At 42.8% G+C, this 18,789-nt stretch overlaps 1 long non-coding RNA gene and 1 other non-coding gene across 2 annotated transcripts in view; both read right to left on the bottom strand.

The window, feature by feature from the left end:
* Window positions 1-18,789, bottom strand: part of LOC133666994 (uncharacterized) — a 76,956-nt gene that overhangs the window by 4,378 nt on the left and 53,789 nt on the right. The gene's annotated exons all lie outside the window — the stretch shown is intronic.
* Window positions 1,732-1,803, bottom strand: Trnah-gug (transfer RNA histidin (anticodon GUG)). The gene has a single exon. It is a non-coding gene; the product is annotated as a tRNA-His (tRNA).

Below are 18,789 nucleotides of genomic sequence, written 5' to 3'. Positions count from 1 at the left end.
CTACCCGCCTGCTCCCCTTCCTTTTAGGTCGCTCGGCAGGGAGACCAGAACCTACCTCAAGATGATCACGCGACCTGAATCATCGCCACGTTCGACAGCCTTATGACGAGGCGCTTTGCCTACGGGAAATATAACAGCCTCCCTCTCCCCCTTTGCAATCCTTGCGATCCATCAACGAATTGATTTTTTTTAAAACGGAAATATTTGTTCAACGATGGAAAAAAGTCGATGGAATTCGGAAGATGAAGAAAGACGATTTTTTTTTAACGCATTGCACGAAAAATTGAAATTCACGATACAATTTGATCCCGATATCTGTACAAAATTTTCGATTTAAATTCCATTTCATTTGATGTGAATCGGAAGAAAATAGGAAAAGAGGGAAATAAAATATCGGGCGCGTAGAACGATTACAAGTTTTTATTACAGGCTCAACCTTATTCGAGGACGGTTTTACGTGGCTCGTTTAAAGCTGTTTAACGAGGATCGTTTCCCTCGAAACGAAACAGCGCGAGACGACGGTGGGCGTATTTTTCGAATAATATCACGGTCACGGTGAGAGTGGACTAGTAGATTGCTCGTGTCGTTTATTTTGCATCATCGATTTTACGGAGGGGGGGGGGCGCATTCTTACGTCACAGGCGCAACGAGTAGAAATGGATCGTTGGACTTTTTCGATACGTGGAGAAAAAAATATTTACCGCGGATTTTTGGATATCGTTTTTTGAAAAATTTTTTGAATATAACGAAATTATTACGATTACTTTTTTTCCCTTTTATTTCAATACGAATTCGGATTCAATCTTTTTCTCAATTTTAAGACTAGCATACCAAATATTTTCATCTCGAATCTTTTCCACTTCAGACTAATCTAACCCTTATTTTTCGAGATTTTAAGATCTCGCATAACCACTTGGTATCGAATACAATTTCTTCCCACATATTTCACCTCGAATCTTTTCGATTTTCAAATCCTTGTTTTCTCGCCTGCTTCGACTTGTTTCAAACTTCGTCTCGCGTTCCTCCTCGAGGGGAAAATCCTATAGCTTCTTTTCAAGACGAGCCGAATCCACTCGTCCAACGATTGATCCCGCGACACGTGGCCATCGATCTATTAACACGTTACGCAACAATAAACGCGTATCGGTTTCCAACCGCGTTTCTCGCTCTCGAGCGAGAATTGTTATCTTCGGTGCGTTGGGCGCGGCCTATTTCCCTCCAAGGCCGAGTCACGAATTCCCCCCTTGTCCAAATGTCCACGATGCGCAATCGTGCCTACGAATCTCGACGACGACCGGCTCGAACCGGCTGAAATCGGACGAGACGAGCTCGATTCGATCCGACAATTTCCGATTTTTCACAAACGTTCACAATTCCTTCGTATAGTAGAATAAGTGAATTCTCTGAAATTAAGATTTCTGGAATTTTGAGAAATTTAATTGGAACGATCGAAAAAATCGCTCTTATGCAATTCCTATGGAATTGAAAATTCTCTCCCCGAATTCGATTAATAATTGATTAATTGCCGAATAAATGAATTCTCGTACGAATTGGAATTGAACGGAACGATACTACGTATAAATTATATTAATTATTCCGAATAAATGCGAATATCGATATTTAATACAAGTCACGTATTTGGAACCTCGTGATAAATGTCCTTCCATCTTTCGAATTCGAATCGAGGAGAAAAAACAGGAAAAAAGTACTATTAAAATAATACAAATATACTGCCGTGACCAGGATTCGAACCTGGGTTACTACGGCCACAACGTAGGGTCCTAACCACTAGACGATCACGGCCAACGTGCACGCCTTCGATCAATTCGTTTCCATGTTCGCGCATCTTACAACAAAGGAAAGAAAAAAAGAAAGAAAAAAAAAAACGAAAAATACTCGCTTGAGCCGCGATCGATCGAGAAAGAAAAAAAAAAAAATAATTTATTTTACCGATTATTCACCCGCAACGATCGTGGATCGATCGTAACTGGAACGCGGCGCTTCTCTTGCGCCTTATTTCGCTCGTAAATCGTTTCGTTAAATCGGATTCGAATTACCCGCGGGTTTTGCATTTCGCGGTTTTAGTGTGTCACGTGAAAGTTCCGCAGAGGATCGCCTCTCCCTCCCCCCTCCTCTAACGGTTTCGAATCGAGGCGAAATGAGGCTACCGGCCGCGGAAAAATCGGCCTCGCCTTAGAAAGTTGACCGCCGCCAACTTAGTCCCGATAACTAACCCTCCCCTCCCCACCCATCTTTTCCATCCGTCTTAATTCATCGTATCGTTGGACAGTCAAGTGTCTCGGTTATTTTCTATTTAATAAACTCGATAAGTTTCGACGGACAGGGTCGAGCGACGAAGCTTGGCGAGAATCCTCGTAAAATGAGTCATTAAATACTTGGAGAAAAAAGTGCGGTCTGAAAAACACACGGGATCCGAATAGGACGAAATTGTAACTGAAATGCTCGAGATGGAAGAAGATGGAAGATATGGAAAGGAGAAAGATAAACGAAAAATAATAAGAAGACTGGGAACGAAAATAAAAACTCTTGATGAATTCTTCGAGAAAGACGAGTTTCATTTGTCGAGAAAAAAGGAACGCACATAGATGAACTAAATGTCCGTCGGACATCTAATCTTCCGTTCTACCAAATACAATTTTGTTTCGTAACGAATTAGAAACCAGTAGCTCAAAAACCACACCCAAGAGAGCCGAGGAAATGCAAAGCTCGATTGATTTTTCAGATGTCGCTTCAATAACCCGTCAAAATTTGACGCAAAGTGAAAAAGATTCTCCGCGTTTCTACACGTTGGACGTAAATGCACGAACGTTCGTTATCGCTCGGTTTGATCTCTCTATCTCTCTCTCTCTCTCTCCCATTGCGTCATCGAAAAGCGTGTTATGAAAACTCGAGATCCAGATCGGCTACAACAGAACTGTGTCGATAAAGCCGCGTTCCATTCCGCTAATTCAACGGGGGCAAAGTTTCGTAACTCGTTGGTAATTTCGTAAGATTTCCATCGACGGAGAATGATCCGGGATAGAAGAAGGAATTTCGGGATAATCGAGAAGAATTTTTCGAAATAAAGTGAAGTGGCTGGAGGAGGAGGAGGGAGAAGGTGGGAGAGAAAGAGAGACGTACTCGAGGAGACTTTGTATCTCGTAGTATCGAAAGTTAAATATTATTCCGATTTTATTTTTATTTCGATTCGCGTTCGATTCGAGGCGGTAACGGTATTATTGATCCAGCAGTACGATTTATCCTTGGACTGAAATCCAAGTGTATAAGTGGTAGGGGGGAGAGGAGGAGGGGCTTGGAATTTGTTTCGTTTAAATTGGTTTAAAATCGGTGGTGGTTACAAGTGATTAGGGGGAGGGGGGGTAATCGGCTCGAGCCTGATTCGACGATGTTCGAGCGAGACTCGACGGTGTAAATATTACGCGAGAGAGACGCGCGTCGTCGATCAGCTTATTTGGGATACGAACGATAAAAAAAAAAAGAAAAGAAGAAGAAACGAGGTGTTGGTACATGCATCAGACGATGATTATCGAGCGATAAGCTTGTTTGCGGTGACATTAGACAGCGTCTGGCTTCCCCTCTAATTGCGCAACCATTTTTTTTTGTTTATCGCGTCGAAATCGGCTTTGTAATCTCCCCGCCGAGCAAACACTCTCCTCTCGTATCGTCCATCTTCGAACGGAATTCGAACGGAATGCAAGTATTTCTTTTTTCCCTTTTTTTTTTTTTTTAAACGAAAACAGATTTCCATATCTTTTCAAGATGAATCTTTTCATTTCTCTCTCTATATATATATATTACATCGAATAAATATAATTTTAGAAAAATTAATAACGTATTTCTTTTTTAAACAGATTCCAAAAATTTTCCATATTTTTAAGAAGAATCTTTCCATTCGTCCTCGAGCCGATTATTACATATAATTAATAAACGTTCCATCGATATTGTTTCGAGTGAAAAATTAATAAAGAAAAGAATTTACACGCCGATTCCACTCCCGTTTTATTTCTTTCCATTTAACCACCCCTCTCCCCCCTCGTCTATTTCGAATACCCTTCGATTCCCGATGTCCCACTGGTCTACTCACGGTCTAATTTCTACCGTTGCACAAATATACACGACACGGCACGTCGAAGAAACGGACGACATAAAAGGAAGTGTCGGCCGCGCGGCTGACTATTTCCGGACTCGATCGTCCACGTTCCGCGATTTTTAGCCCCACAGCGTAATTGGGCCGATCTCCCCCCCTCCTCTCCCTCTCTTTTTCTCTTTGCCCCTTTTTCCTTTCCTTTACGATCGAGGCACCGTCACCGCTTCGACGCTTCGACAATTCGAAAAAAAAAAGAAAAACAACGGAACGAATTCGCGACCCGATTTCGTGCAATCGTTCGATCAATCGGGAGGAAATTTGTTACGAAATTCTACCAGTCGGTAGAATTGGCAAGGATTTTTTTTTTTTCCAAATAGTTTCGAGCGAAAAGGAATAGTGGAATTTTTTTGGACTCAATTGAATTTGGAAATTTCAGCTATTCTATCGAACCTTCTCTCGAATCGTTCGTCCTCGACTTTGACTTTGAGAATTCTCGTCCACGATTCGATCCGGGAGGAGAGGAGAGAAGAGAGAGAGAGAGAGGCGATCAGCCCTGCGATAAAATTTTAAAATGGCGGCCGTCGTTGAAATCGCGAAATTGCAAATGGGCCAACTCGAGTTTTCCTTTTTTTGTTTTTTTAAAGTCGACACGGGTGAAGAAAATCGGGCCAACGATGATTCTTGGTAAGAAGCGAAACATTGTTGTCGTTGTTCCAAGAAGATGCAACAAGGAAATTCCTTGATCAACGTTTCTCAATTCCACGATACGATCGCGTGCATCGAAAGAAATTTTACACAACGACGTACGACGACGACGACGACGACGACGATTGGGAAGGTGGCCAAAGGCCAAAGTTTTCCTTTTTCCTAAGTTAAATTTAAATTGAAATTAAGAGGGAAAGAGGAATTCTTCTAAATTCTTGCAAAGGGATTCGCGCAAAATCGTCAACGCGGCAGGTAAAGAACGGGAAGAGGGGAGAGAGAAAAAAGGAAGAAAATAAGTTTTAGAAACGATTTCGAAAAACGATTCCTAAAATGGTTATTTAATTGATAATTAACGAGAGATTGGACAAAGATAGAACGAAAACGATAGCACGTTCTTCCGGTTGACTCATCGTCCAACCGATAACCGCGTCGAATAATCGGCTTACGTGTTCCACGCCACGTAGAAGGAAAGAGAACGGATGCTTTCGTTTCGAGGCGCAAAACGGCCCCCCAACTGCGATGAAAATTTGGAATAATTCTATTCTCGACTTAATAATAAGTATGCTCTATCCTGTTTTAAAAATATAATATTCTAAGAGTACCCCAATCCTAAGAATGCCCTATCTCAAAGGTATCCTAAAAAGGTTCTAAGAGTACCTTTTACCCTATCATATTCTAAGAATATCCTATCCTATCCCTAAAGGGTGCCCTAAGTATCTCAAGAGTATCCTGTAAGAGTATCCTATTCTAACAACATTCAATGGATGCCCTATGCTCTCATAAAAAATATCCTAATAACAATACTCTCTCATAGGATGCCCTATCCTATTTTAAAAATCCTAAGATGCTCTTAAAAAATATCTATCCTAAGAATACTCTCTCTCTCTCTCTCTCTCTTCTAAGAGTATCCTACGTAAAAATCCTCTCTTCCAAGAGATATTCTATCCTAAGGATATTTTGTTCCAAGAGTGTCCTGTTACTCTAATCTAAATTATCTCATTTGGTGAGTAAAAGTTTCGAAAAATCGAGAGTGATTGAATCGTCGAAAAAAAAAGGGGGGGGTTAAGGGAGAACGGGGATGGATTTTTCTATCGGTGACGTAAGAGGTTACGCAGGCCGATTGCCATTGCAATTATCGTTTATTGCGGCGACGCGATGTGCCGTGCGCGACTCCCAACAATAATAGCGGTTATTAATACGTAATGCTCGTTATCGGCCGACACTCGGTGATATAACGCGTAAACATCGATCCAAGCCAAGGAGAACGGTCCCCAGATAATTCGTTCGCCGATACTCGTGATCCTCGACACCATTTTTCCCGTTTTTTCCTTTCCTTTTCTTTTCCCTTCTTCTTCTCCTCTACCGAATTCGCGAGTCGACGAGCCATCGCGAAAGTCTCTCTATTCTTCTCCCGGCACAACGCCGCAACGTCTCGTTTCTCTTTTGATATTTCGATTCGATTCGAGCCGAGGCTCTTATCGGCCTCCCTATCGAGCGTCCTTGTACCGCTTTCTTTATCGCTTGGAACGATAGTTTCACCGTGATAATTCTATATATTCGATTTCATTCCATTTCAAATTAGGAATTTTCTTGTTGGATCATCGTTCGATGACGTAACAGATATGGAAGAAGTTGTATCCATCCATTGGCGCTCTTTTCTCTCTTCTCTTACATTCTTTTATAATAACCGGATAACGGGAATATATCGAAACTGGAAGTTTTTAAATCGAAAGCTGCACACGAGTTTTTCTCCGAGTCGTCGAATTATTCCACCGATTTTTCCATTTTTTCCCCCAGCTGAAACATCGACCTTCGGGCTCGTCCGTGAGCGCTATGGAATTTTCTTCGATCCACGTCACCGTTAACTCACCGTTGCCGTAACATAATACCACCTGCGCGATATTTCAATCTCGCGCTCTCAACTCGCCAGGGACCGGAAAAAAAACTCCATCGTTTCTCTCTCTCTTCCCTTTTCTTTTTCTCTCATTCTCTTCATTTTCCGCGGAAGGCTGGATGCGTCAGATTCCTCAAGAACGTCGCCTCAAACATGGATGGAAAATGGAAACAATTCTCTTCCTGATCGGATGTCGCGCGCGCGTGTGTGTGAAACGGAATCACGTGACGAATGCGTGAGAAGAATCGTATCGTCGAGAAAAGTTTATCGACTACTTTAGAATCACTTTCAGTTGGAAAACTCATAGATAACAAGATATCGCCGATTAAATGTATTTTCGTAAATTGTATTAATAATCTAACTCGGTCCTCCACCTCCACAAAAATCACCTGCTAAATGATCAATAAAACACGACTCGATCTCGAGAAACTTCGAAACGTTACGTATTTAAGAAAATATAACGAACGAGTGAAAGACGATACGACAAAATTTGCCAAAAAGAGAATTATATTCTACAAGCTAGGTCGTGAAACCAACCGACAACTGGTTCCCCGAATTAGACGCGTCGTTGTACACGTGTGCCGGCTAGCTAGAGCAAAAAATGTCAACAATAACATTCGCCTCTTCCAAATAGTACAGCGTCAGGCGATTAGCGAAGAAGTTTGTAAACATAGAGCTGAATCCAAATATTCAAGTAGCGATGAACTATAAACGATAATCATCGAAATGATTTTTACCTATTACATATTACGATGATCGATTTGATTGCGGTTACCATATTGAATAATCGATTACGAGAGAATTAATTATCGTCCAACTCTGAAATCCCGATAACGCAAGATTATATATCCGAAATTCCCGATCAGTGATCCGTTTTGCACGCGAACGTGTCACTCGCGCAACACTGACCTCGCCAACTTGGACAGCCTTGCGCGCACACTTTTTGCCCACTTCCCAGAGCGGCAGAATCACGATCCGGCCGCGTGCGCGACCCTTTTTTCGCGAGGCGAGCCATCGAATCCGCCATCTTTCTCTGCTTCGAGAGTATATCGAGTGTACCGTTATCGAGAAGTGGAGATTATACGTATATACGTATGTATGTGTGTGTGTGTAATGGAGAAGGCGAGGCAGATCAGTGGCAGAAAATGTCACCGGCGATCTTATCGATCCGATCACCTTCGACATTGTTCGCTTATCCACGTGGATAAACTGATTTATGGGCCTGTGGAGAGTGGAATGAGAGTACGGGTGTAATGAGGTCTGTAATGGTTAGATGGTAGATCTTATTACGAATCTGGTTTAACGAGCAGTTTGCTCGAATGTGGTTTAATGAGGATCGAGATATGTGCGTGCGCATGCGAGTTCCTGAAACTTTTGTTTCGAATCGCGTTTTATTAAGCGATATTTTACCATATTCCTCGCGTCGAAGAATTGGGGGGAGCTCTTGAAGCTGTACCGTTTGTTTAATCTACTCGTTCGAAAAACCTAATCTAATCGTCCGGATAAATAAAACGGAGGATAAAAACAAAATTCCTACGTACCTCTCCCTCGAAAAAACATTCCACGTTTCGTCGAGAAGAAAGAAATTTCTTGCGTTTCTGCCGGCCGTTTTGGATCGCGTTTCGATTTTTAAGTACGTTCTTTCTTATCTTTCTAGCCTCGCGTTCGAAACGTTGGATAGCCCGTTTACTAGCCGCTCTTACATAATAACGATTATACAAGAGTTGCATGCTGCGGTCGGATCAGGGCCAGCGCGATATTACGTAGCAAATAAATATATAATTGGGTTGGCTACGTGTATCGTAGGCTCGATCCAAGGCTGGGTCCATGACATAGAATTTCAGAATATTCTGACGTATTATCAGCCGATTATAAACCATTACAGAGATTCGCGAGAAGAGAAGAGATTACAAGTTCCCATTCGTGATCCATGCGATACTCTTTTCGATCCTCGTCGTTTTCTTTCCTTTTCCTTAGTTCGTGCAAGAGTAAGAGAGACGAGAAAAAGATGATTTCTCCTCTCGATGCTGGATAACAGAACGGAGAGGGAAATATTTTCTGGGATGCGACGCGTGGAATTAGTCTCGTCATCGGGGACGTTATTTATAGAGAGAATAATAATCATGGAGACACGGTGTCCAGTGCCGCGCGTTTATAAAGATGCATCTCCATCGAGATTGGAGGCTGATTGGAATGACGCGATGAGAGCCAGGTGCGATTTACAAAGACGATCGCGGGATCCTCGAGGAACAATGGAATGTTTAATCGAATCGTGAATCCATCTGAGAAACCTCCGACTTGAATTTTCTCACCGAATCGGCTACCTCGTTCCTTTTCTTTTTTTCTTTTTTTTTTTTGAAAATTCAAATAAGCCAATCTCGATCGAGATCGACGATAATGGAAATTAAATTTATAGAAAAATATTCGAAAAGGGAATCGATCCTCTCTTTCAAAATCCAAAAATTATATATCGATATAATTATATATCGATATATCGATTTTGAAGTAAAGAAATTTGCAGAGAACTCGAAAGAATTTCAAATATTTTTTTTTTTTGTTCGATTTATTTCTCGATCGATCCAAAAATTCAATCCGAACGAACCATTACTTCGAGATCGACGATATATCGATCGAAATTTGCAGAGAACTCGAAAGAATTTCAAATATTTTTTTTTTTTTTCGTTCGATTTATTTCTCGATATATTGCGTCAATTTTCTCTTTCAAAATCCAAAAATTTAATCCGAACGGACCATTACTTCGAGATCGATATATCGATCTTGAAGTAAAGAAATTTGCAGAGAACTCGAAAGAATTTCAAATATTTTTTTTTTGTTCGATTCATTTCTCGATATATTGCGTCAATTTTCTCTTTCAAAATCCAAAAATTCAATCCGAACGAACCATTACTTCGAGATCGATCGAAATTTGCAGAGAATTCGAAAGAATTTCAAATATTTTTTTTTTGTTCGATTCATTTTTCGATATATTGCGTCGATCTTTCAAAATCCCCAAAAAAAAAAAATTCAATTCGAACGAACCACTATTTCGAGATATACCGATCCTGAAGTAAAGAAATTTGCAAAGAACTCGAAAGAATTTCAAATATTTTTTTTTGTTCGATTCATTTTTCGATATATTGCGTCGATCCTCTCTTTCAAAATCCCAAAAAAAAAAAATTCAATTCGAACGAACCACTATTTCGAGATATACCGATCTTGAAATAAAGAAATTTGCAGAGAACTCGAAAGAATTTCAAATATTTTTTTTTGTTCGATTCATTTTTCGATATACTGCGTCGATCCTCTCTTTCAAAATCCCCCAAAAAAAAAAAAAATTCAATTCGAACGAACCACTATTTCGAGATATACCGGTCTTGAAATAAAGAAATTTGCAGAGAAAGAAAAGACAAAGAGATAGAGACGCTTCGAAATATTTTTTCGCTCGATTCATTCACGAGTTTGACGAACGAGGCATCCGTTCGATGAACTTGTGCAGTGTCACGTTCTCCGGGAACAAAATCGGCCACGTGTCGCCGCTGACACTCGATTTTCGGCTGCGACGAACTTGGGAAAGCTCGTTATCGAAGGCTGACGAAGCCTTCCCGGAAACCACGAATCCTCGACGCGATGAGTCGCGACGAGTTTCATCCAACTTCTTTATCGCGTTCGATTGGTCACGGAAACCATATAATACAACGTAGAAAAGAGAGGCCGATACGGATTGATAAAAATCCTCGCTCGAGACGCAATTAGCAACACAGTCTTTTTGTCTGAAAACACTTCTTTCTTTTGCTTTTGGGAAAAAAGTAACTTCGACGATGACGTGCCAACCATTAATTAAGGCCGCGACACGTTAGACGTGAACGTGCGATAAAGAAAAGGGGAGGAATTAAAAGCAGCGTCCTTGAAGAATTTTCTTTGCGTATTTTCTGACCCAGGCTCGACGTATTCCTTATCTCTTCGGGATCGGGGACAAGCTAATTTCGATTTCGTTTTCTTTTCGGATGGATATACACTCTCACGCGGCAAAAAAAAAAAAGTCTCGGCTAATTCTTGTCCAAGGAAAGGAGAGGAAAGAAAAAGTTTTATCTTTTAACGCGAAACAACGCGAAATAACGAGTGGTCCGATAATGGTCGATCCCTCGCGAGTTGTCGTTGAGAAAAACAAGTTGAACGACCTTTTCGCGGTGGAATCTGGCGGGAAAACAAACGGGCCCGGTTCTTTTCCGTCATCCTTGCCTGCCGGATCGTTTACAAGAATGGTGGGGATACGAAACGAGGGATCGTAAAACAAAAAAAAAAGAAGAAAAAGAAAGAAAAAGATAAACGAAGCCGGTAAACGTTTAAGCTTCGTTAACGTTTTCTCCCTCCCGCTTCCGCGATCCAATTGCGACACGCACGCTCGAACAAAGCCGCGAGATTCGTGCATTCGTTGCGCGAAACGTTTTTTCCTTTTCTCGAGCGGATCGATCACATCAATGGAAACCGTGCGGAATACCGGAATCGATGACTCGAGGACATTTCGGTTCGACGCAGTCGAGGAGAAGGCCGCTGCGAACGTTAGCCCTCCTCCCCTCCCTCTACTCGGCCAACAGCGTTGGAAATCGTCTGGAAATCGAAGGATACGCGCGACCGTGACGATTATTAATATGAAAAAAGAAAAAACGATACGGAGGTTGGAAATCTGGCAACCGAGCGCCGTTGACGTTTTCTCGATGAGAGAGGAGGAAAAAAGTATTTCGTATTTCGATTATTATTAACACCTATCGGTTATAGGAATTATGTCTCTTTCTTTTTTCTCTCTCTCTCTCTCTCTCTCTCGTATTACGAGGTATGACTCGATTGCACGCGTTGCACTTTGTTCGCAGAGGGGAGAGGGGAAAGAAAGGGAGAAGGATGATTAACGCGTCGACTGTCAAGGTGGCAAATCGGGGGGAAAAGATTTCGAGATATCTTTGTCTCATTATCGCGTAGGAGATCCATCGCGTTTCGATGACACGCATTTTATTCCTGTAGAGTTACGAATAAAGTTAATACTTCGAAACGAGTAATTCGAACGTTTTAATAATAAATAATTTAGTTTAGGATTAATTTTATTCAAAATTTTTAACTATAGTTATATTTTTCGACGCTCAATTCTGGATGAATCGTAGTTGCGTCGACTTTTTATTATTGTTATATTATTATTATTATTATTATCGTCCAAGCACTCGCGAATCATCGCGTAAATAAACGAGATAAACGAGAGAAAGAATTCGTAACAACGTAATTTTATAATCGAATTATAAAATTATTAATTATCCGAGAAAAATATTAGGAAATATTATCTCGAAAATGCGTCACTCGTCACTTCTTTGTCCGTCGCGCGAACAATATTTCTATCACCTTTTGAAGCTTACGCTTCGAAAATTGATCGCGTGACCCAGCTACGGGAGAAGCGCGATAAGCAAGAAACTCGATTCTTGGAGAGAACATTGGAAAAAAGGGAGAAAGAAACAAAGGAAGAAACGCGATTGGAAGATTTCCGAATCTTGGGGAGCGGAAAAAGGTTGAGTTTGCGCGAGGAGTTGGAGCGAGAGAGAGAGCGCGAGGGGTTGAGAGCGGGCAGAGCGGGAGGGCCTTGGACGGGTTGTCCTTGACTCAGCACAGTTACCCCGGCTCCAAGTGTGACGTCATTCCGCATAACTCGCCTAATTGCATCGTTGCTGCTGCACTCGCCCGCCCCACTCCCCGGCTCCCCCTTTCTTTCCCCACCACCGCCCTCCATCGACCCTCCGCAGCCCCACCACAAAAACCGCGAATCCCTTTCCGTGCCGCCTTCTCCCTCCTCCCCCTTCCTTCCCAACCGGCCGCCGATAGCGCTAACTAGTCCGCGCTGCTACTACCCTCCCCTTTCCCCCTTGCCGACTGCTCATCATTTCTGCGATTTTTCGCTTCGACGTTACGAAATAGGACCCCTTGCCTCGTCTGCAGACAGAGTCTTGTTAATTGGAAACGAACTCTATACCTGCGCTCGCTTCAATGCGGTTCGATGGGTTAGGATGATTAAGAAGAGGGCGAGGAGAACGATGGATCGGATTTTACGGTTGCGAATTACGTCGTGAACCTATTCGTACGTTTAGATTTAACGTATACGTATACGGATCAATATATTAATATATATATTCGTGGAAACGTTTCGAGAGAGACAAACATAAATATCCGATAACCGAGAGTATCGCTTGTTTATCGAGTTAAAACGCAATTTCGTATTAATTTTGACTCGTTTCAAATTTGTATCATACTTATTACGGTCAATATCCGGTGAAAGTTTAATTGACGAGGATTGTAGACTCGATGCGTAGGAGTAATGAGAGGAGAATCGAGAATCGCGATTTTTCTTAGATGGAATACGTGACGCGTTGTTGAAAAGGAAGTCGTTGATCGCGATGAGTTTCGCACGGGACGACCGTGACCGTGCACGGGTGTCGAAATACTACTTTCCACCGGATCGGGCATCGTCTCCCGTGACATTCACGCGGTCAACACGAATCGCTTGTGTCGCCACGTGCGTCTGCGCATCGGTGTGTACGAATTCGGCGGAACGGCCGAACGTGACACGATCCTTGCCCGAATTGCGCCGAAGTTCGCACCGAGTAGAATCGGACGTAACCGATCAGACCGCGCGGTTTACTTATTCTTCCCTTCTTACTTCCTTTCGTTAATAATCCTTTCACATTTCAATTTTGTATATCGACGTATACAGCATAGGATAAATCGATTTAATTGATTTGTATAAATAAAACGCATTTCATAAACGTTGAACGTTCTCGTCACGTACGTTCTTCGTCGATTTTTGTATATTTTTGCACAAGCGCGTGGATATCCCAACAACATGGATAACGAGGTAACGATTAATTTTTTAAGCGACGAATAGGGGAAAAAATGACAAAGGACAAGTTCGATTATTTAAGACGTATGCTTCCGACAAATGTTGGAGGATAACAACGCGCACGAGGAAAGAAAAATGCGGCTGGTTTTCCTTGGTTTCACTCACCCGGCCACTATTTTGCGATTCGATTTCTTTCCCCGATGGTCGCGACCCTGAACCCGTAGCTGTGATCCGCGGAGGTCGTGTCAGAAAAAATCGAGGATGGTATCGTTTCGACCCTGGATCGGCCGGGCCCTGTATGGCACGGGCAAGGCAGCTGGCAAAGAAAGAAAGAAAGAAAGAAAGGAGTCATCGACTCGCGTTTGACTTGGCCTTCGGTTATTAGCAACGCAAACTGCACGCTGGCCAACTGCAGCTTTTCTGCGTTGCAACAGACCCGAACAAAATATCCGACGACACTTTTTTCGCCGTTATCCTATTCTTCGCTCCCTTCATTCTTATCAAGTGGAGAAAATAAAAAGCAAACTCAAATGTATATCCGCGTTTAAAAAAATCTAGATTAGATAAATTAAACGAGATAAACATGAATTTTATTTCTCGCGATAGTGTAATTAAAAAAAATATAATTTCTTCGTCACAATTCATCGTTCCCTTTTTCCATCGTCACGAAGCGAACATTTACACGCATTTAAAAGGAAAAACGTGGTTTTAGACTTGGAATTCTAAACCAATTCGTACTCCGCCGGCTATCGTTCGATGATTCATCTCTCTTTCTCTCCTCTCGCGTTTTCGCCACGATAACACCAGAAGGCGAGACGAGAGAAAGAGAGAGAGAGAGGAAAAGACGAGACGAAGAGGGATGAATAAAGAAAGAGAAGCAAGGGATCGATTGAAATTGCGTTACACGCGGCCGTGTAATCGAGCAACGATATTGACGTCAGCCCGTTGACCGCGCTCGAATATAATTATCTTTATTACATCTCCTTTTCGAGGACACAATCGGCGCGACGATGGCCGCTCGATCCCGATCCGGGCGGCGTATTCGTGAAAAAATGTTCAAGGACGAGGCTGCGCGTGCCGCAGTGCGCCGGTCAGAGATGTTTAACAATAAGTGCACCGCGCTTATGACGAGTGAGCCGTGCGATCGTTTCTCTCGAACTCCTCGCTTAATATACGCGCGTACGTACATATATATATATATATAGAAGAAATACGAAAATTCTTCCCGTACAATATTCCTTCCTATTTTTCGTGTTCTATATATTTTCTACGTGTCTCGAGGTCGTATCGAAAAAAAAAAAAAAAAGAAAAAAGAAAATTGATTCGGTCAAGTGGCACGGATAATAATTGCGTTTCGTTCCCCCTATCCTCTTTGTACCGCGTCGATTTTTATATAAATACACCGAGGAGAGGATACGAGAGAGCCTCGCACCGCGCACGCCTCGTTTCAATTAGGCTCGCGTTAGGTACCCGTTGCGAGGTAACCGCCGGCTTTTCTTTACAAATCGTCAGTCAACCCATCAACGAGGCGAGTGCGGCTTACCCCTGCGACGCTCGTGCGCGGCCCAAGGCCCCCGCCTTGACTCGCTCCCTCCATCCTGTATTTATGAATCCTGTACGCCGTATCTCGCGCCAACTCCTACATCACGCCTCACACACACACACACACACACGTGTGTATTCTTTCTCTTCGGCGATCACCCTTATCCGATCTTTGAAAATCGAGGAATGGAGAGGAATTTGGAAGGAGAGGAGGCATTTTTCTAAAAATCTTTCGAATTTGAAAAAGAGAGAGAGAGAAAAATTGATCGCAACAAATATCCATTCCCTCTTTCTCTCTCGTCGATCCAAGCCTCGTTTCCAAGAAATTGGTCGTTTCGAGGCCGAAACGCGCGAGGATCGGATGATCGGGGGTCCCGGAGGAGGAGGAGGAAGGAAGGAAGGAAGGGAAGAAGTGGACGTGGCTCAATAGGTGACCTTGGCGGGCAACAGAGTCCTTTAAGAGCCGAATGGTCAACGTTCCAGGGACCTTCGGAGTCTCGTAGTCACGGACGGCCAAACTGCAACCGAGCCAGACGCTCCCAATAAAGCTCGCTGCTCGCATCTGCCTCTCTCCACCGGTGCACCACCCTCCCCCTCCTCGACGTCGTCGTCGTCGTCGTCGTCGTTCCCCGAACCGAGGCCCCTCTCCCACTCGGCCAAGAAACTAAATCCGGCCGTTTCACGCGAGAAATTCCTCCTCGATTCCACGGCTAAGAGCTTTTCCTGCGGAACGCGGGCCGACCTTGCCGCCACGTGGACCTCGCGAAACTTATTTTCGAGTTGCAATAATTGGTCCCGATACAGTAGGGGATGCATTACTCCCGATTTAAAGTTTAAAGAAATGAATAAATTTTACGTTCAAAGGATATTTCGAAGTTACGTTTCTCCTTTGTGAGGGGGACGAAAAACATATCCCTTAATTTGAAGTTTTCCTTTCTCAAATTTGGAATAAATTTTGTGTTTGTATATCTTTACGTTTAATTGTTTTGTCAATTTTAAATTTTGAGTCCGATCTCGGAGCGCGTGACCTTCAAATTGGACGGAAACTTATTTCGAAGTTACGTTTCTCCTTTGTGAGGGAGACGAGAAATATATTCCTTAATTCGAAGGATTCGGGAGAAGTTTCCTTTCTCAAATTTGGAATAAATTTTGTGTAACGTATATCTTTACGTTTAATTGTTTTGTCAATTTTAAATTTTGAGTCCGATCTCGGAGACGTGACCTTCAAATTGGACGGAAACTTATTTTCAAACTGGTGGATTAGAGACTGTTTAGGCTCGAGCCAAGGACGCGTGCAGAGGACGATGGTCGCGAGCAGCTGTTCGGCACAATGCTTTTTTCCACACCAAGGGAACATGCCCGACGACAGACGCGAGGCTTTTAGACTCGTCTTCTCGTCGAGACCGAAGAGAGGGGAACGAAATTGGTTCGATTCGATCGATAATTCGATCCTCGCAACGCGTCGTTTTATTTTAAGAACACGTCGATTTCTCGGGGAGATTATATTATTCCTCTCCTCTTTGTTATCGAGCTCTTTCAACGCAACAAGTCGCGCGAATAACGTTCTAAACGTCGAGGAGACGATTCTTTAATTGCTGCTCTTCACTAACCAGAGATTTCGAATTTCTTAGATTTTATATATTTGAAAGAAAATTCTCAATAGGATAAAGAAAGGTTGGATGAGAATACCTATCCTTGATAGAATTCTAATCCAACTTGATTCTTGTAAAATTACCTCGGAAAGTTTCTAGTGATATCGCTAAATAAGTGATATTGAATCACGAACGCGTGATTCGAGGATCGAATCGAAATTCGAACAGCGGCGAGGGGAAAGAAAAAGAAGGAAAAATCGTCTGGCACGCATAACGGCCAATTAATTTAATTGCGCTTAAAACGTGTGCGCCAATTATGATAATAACGTTTTTAATCGCCCCGACCGAAGGGAAGTGTCACCCGACCGAATTATTAATTCCACGTTCGTACCGCAACCCCACCGCGGTGAATTCGATATAGGCATGGTTGGACACGCGAATTTCGCGATCAAAATTCCCCCGAAACAGATCGAGACCGCGGCGCATTGGATTTTTATCGACGGGATACGTGAATGATTTTTGGACGATCGTTCAAATTTCCTCAACGATGTGTTTCGTTTCGCCTGCAACAAGTTCCCATTCGTAATTTCACTCACCTTTTCTCGAGAATTCGAGAATCTGAGGAGAGAAGTTCGAAACAGAGATCCGGAAATTGCACGAAAAGAAAAGAAAAAAATAGAAAAATCGAACGAGTTCGAAAGACTCGCAAAATACGACGAATAAAAATCGTCGAAAGGATTATCCTTCGATATGGAGCTCCTCCTCGTTCGAAATTTTAGAGAAGAAATATTCGGGGAGAAATATTCGGAGAGCACTCACGTCTCGAGAAAGACGAGAGAGACGAAGCGCGCGAGAAAAAAGAGAAACAGAGAAAGAGAGAGAGAGAGAGAGAGAGATAAAGCCATTAATTCGGCGGGCACAGAAGCAGCGGGGAAATAACGTGATGCATAGGTGCTAGTAGCACGGCGGAACGATGTCTCGAGGCCTTAACGTTTTACGATTTACCGACTGCGAAATAAAGTGCGCGCAGTCGAGGCGAGGCAAGCCGACCGCGTCGCTAATGTCAAAGCGACGAGAATTAACGGCTTCCCCCATCGAATAACGCACCTTGGCTTAAAGGTGCCTGCGCGCGTCGCTCCACCCCTCCTTTCCCTCTCCTCCCCACTCCACCCGATCCTGAGAGAATAGATAAATAATTCTCACCAAATATATCGATACAATCGTATTTGTACAGCGCCAATTATATTTCTCGCCAATTAAGAATAAACACGTGAAATTAGGAGAAAAGAGGAGAGAGGCGATAAATTTTAAAATCGATAAACAAGAGCGGGTGAATATAATGGTTGGTGAAATCATCAGCTCGTTCTTCGTTCAGTCGTGGCGGAGGCCTTAATTCCGCGGTATTAGATCCGGTATTACGGCGGATACAGGTTACGACACACGGCCGCTCGTATCTTTCGGCTGTCAGGGTGGTTGTTAACGTAACAACGGAGCGAAAGAAAGAAAGAAAAAAATCCGTTTATTACGCCGATCGGGCGTAGCGAGTTGTGCAAGACAAATCTCTAATCCGTTGCAATAATCTCCGCAGACATTTAGCTAACCTTTCCTTTAAAAGGGTTGCGAAACGAAGTACGCCGCGGTGCGTCGTACTGCGAGACCTCGATCGTTGCTCCATCCTCGGTTACTCTTATTATTTACAATCACCCGGGCAACCCAACCTTCGCTTTATCGCGTAATTGGGCGTAGCTTCGCCTCGCTCCAACCTGATTCTCTTTATATGTGTATATATATATATATATGTATATGGGTTGTGCGGAAAGTAATTTCGTTTTTCCACACGAGTGTCGCTAGTCGAACGTTTTATCCAGCCAACTTCATTCTAAACCGTGTTGTTATACTTCGAGAGTTGGCATCTCATGGTTTGTTTATAAGAAAAATTTGTTCGATTCTGGGCGCGGTCGTGTCTTTTCACGTATGATAACAATAAAATGCAAGACTGGAAGGAGCATTTTCGACATATTTCACCTTTTTTCTCACTAAAAAGGTAAGAATATTGTTCAGGCAAGAAAAAAGTTAT

Source organism: Apis cerana, linkage group LG11 (assembly GCF_029169275.1).
Source record: "Apis cerana isolate GH-2021 linkage group LG11, AcerK_1.0, whole genome shotgun sequence".
NCBI lineage: Eukaryota > Metazoa > Arthropoda > Insecta > Hymenoptera > Apidae > Apis > Apis cerana.
This window is presented reverse-complemented; position numbering and strand designations above follow the sequence as displayed.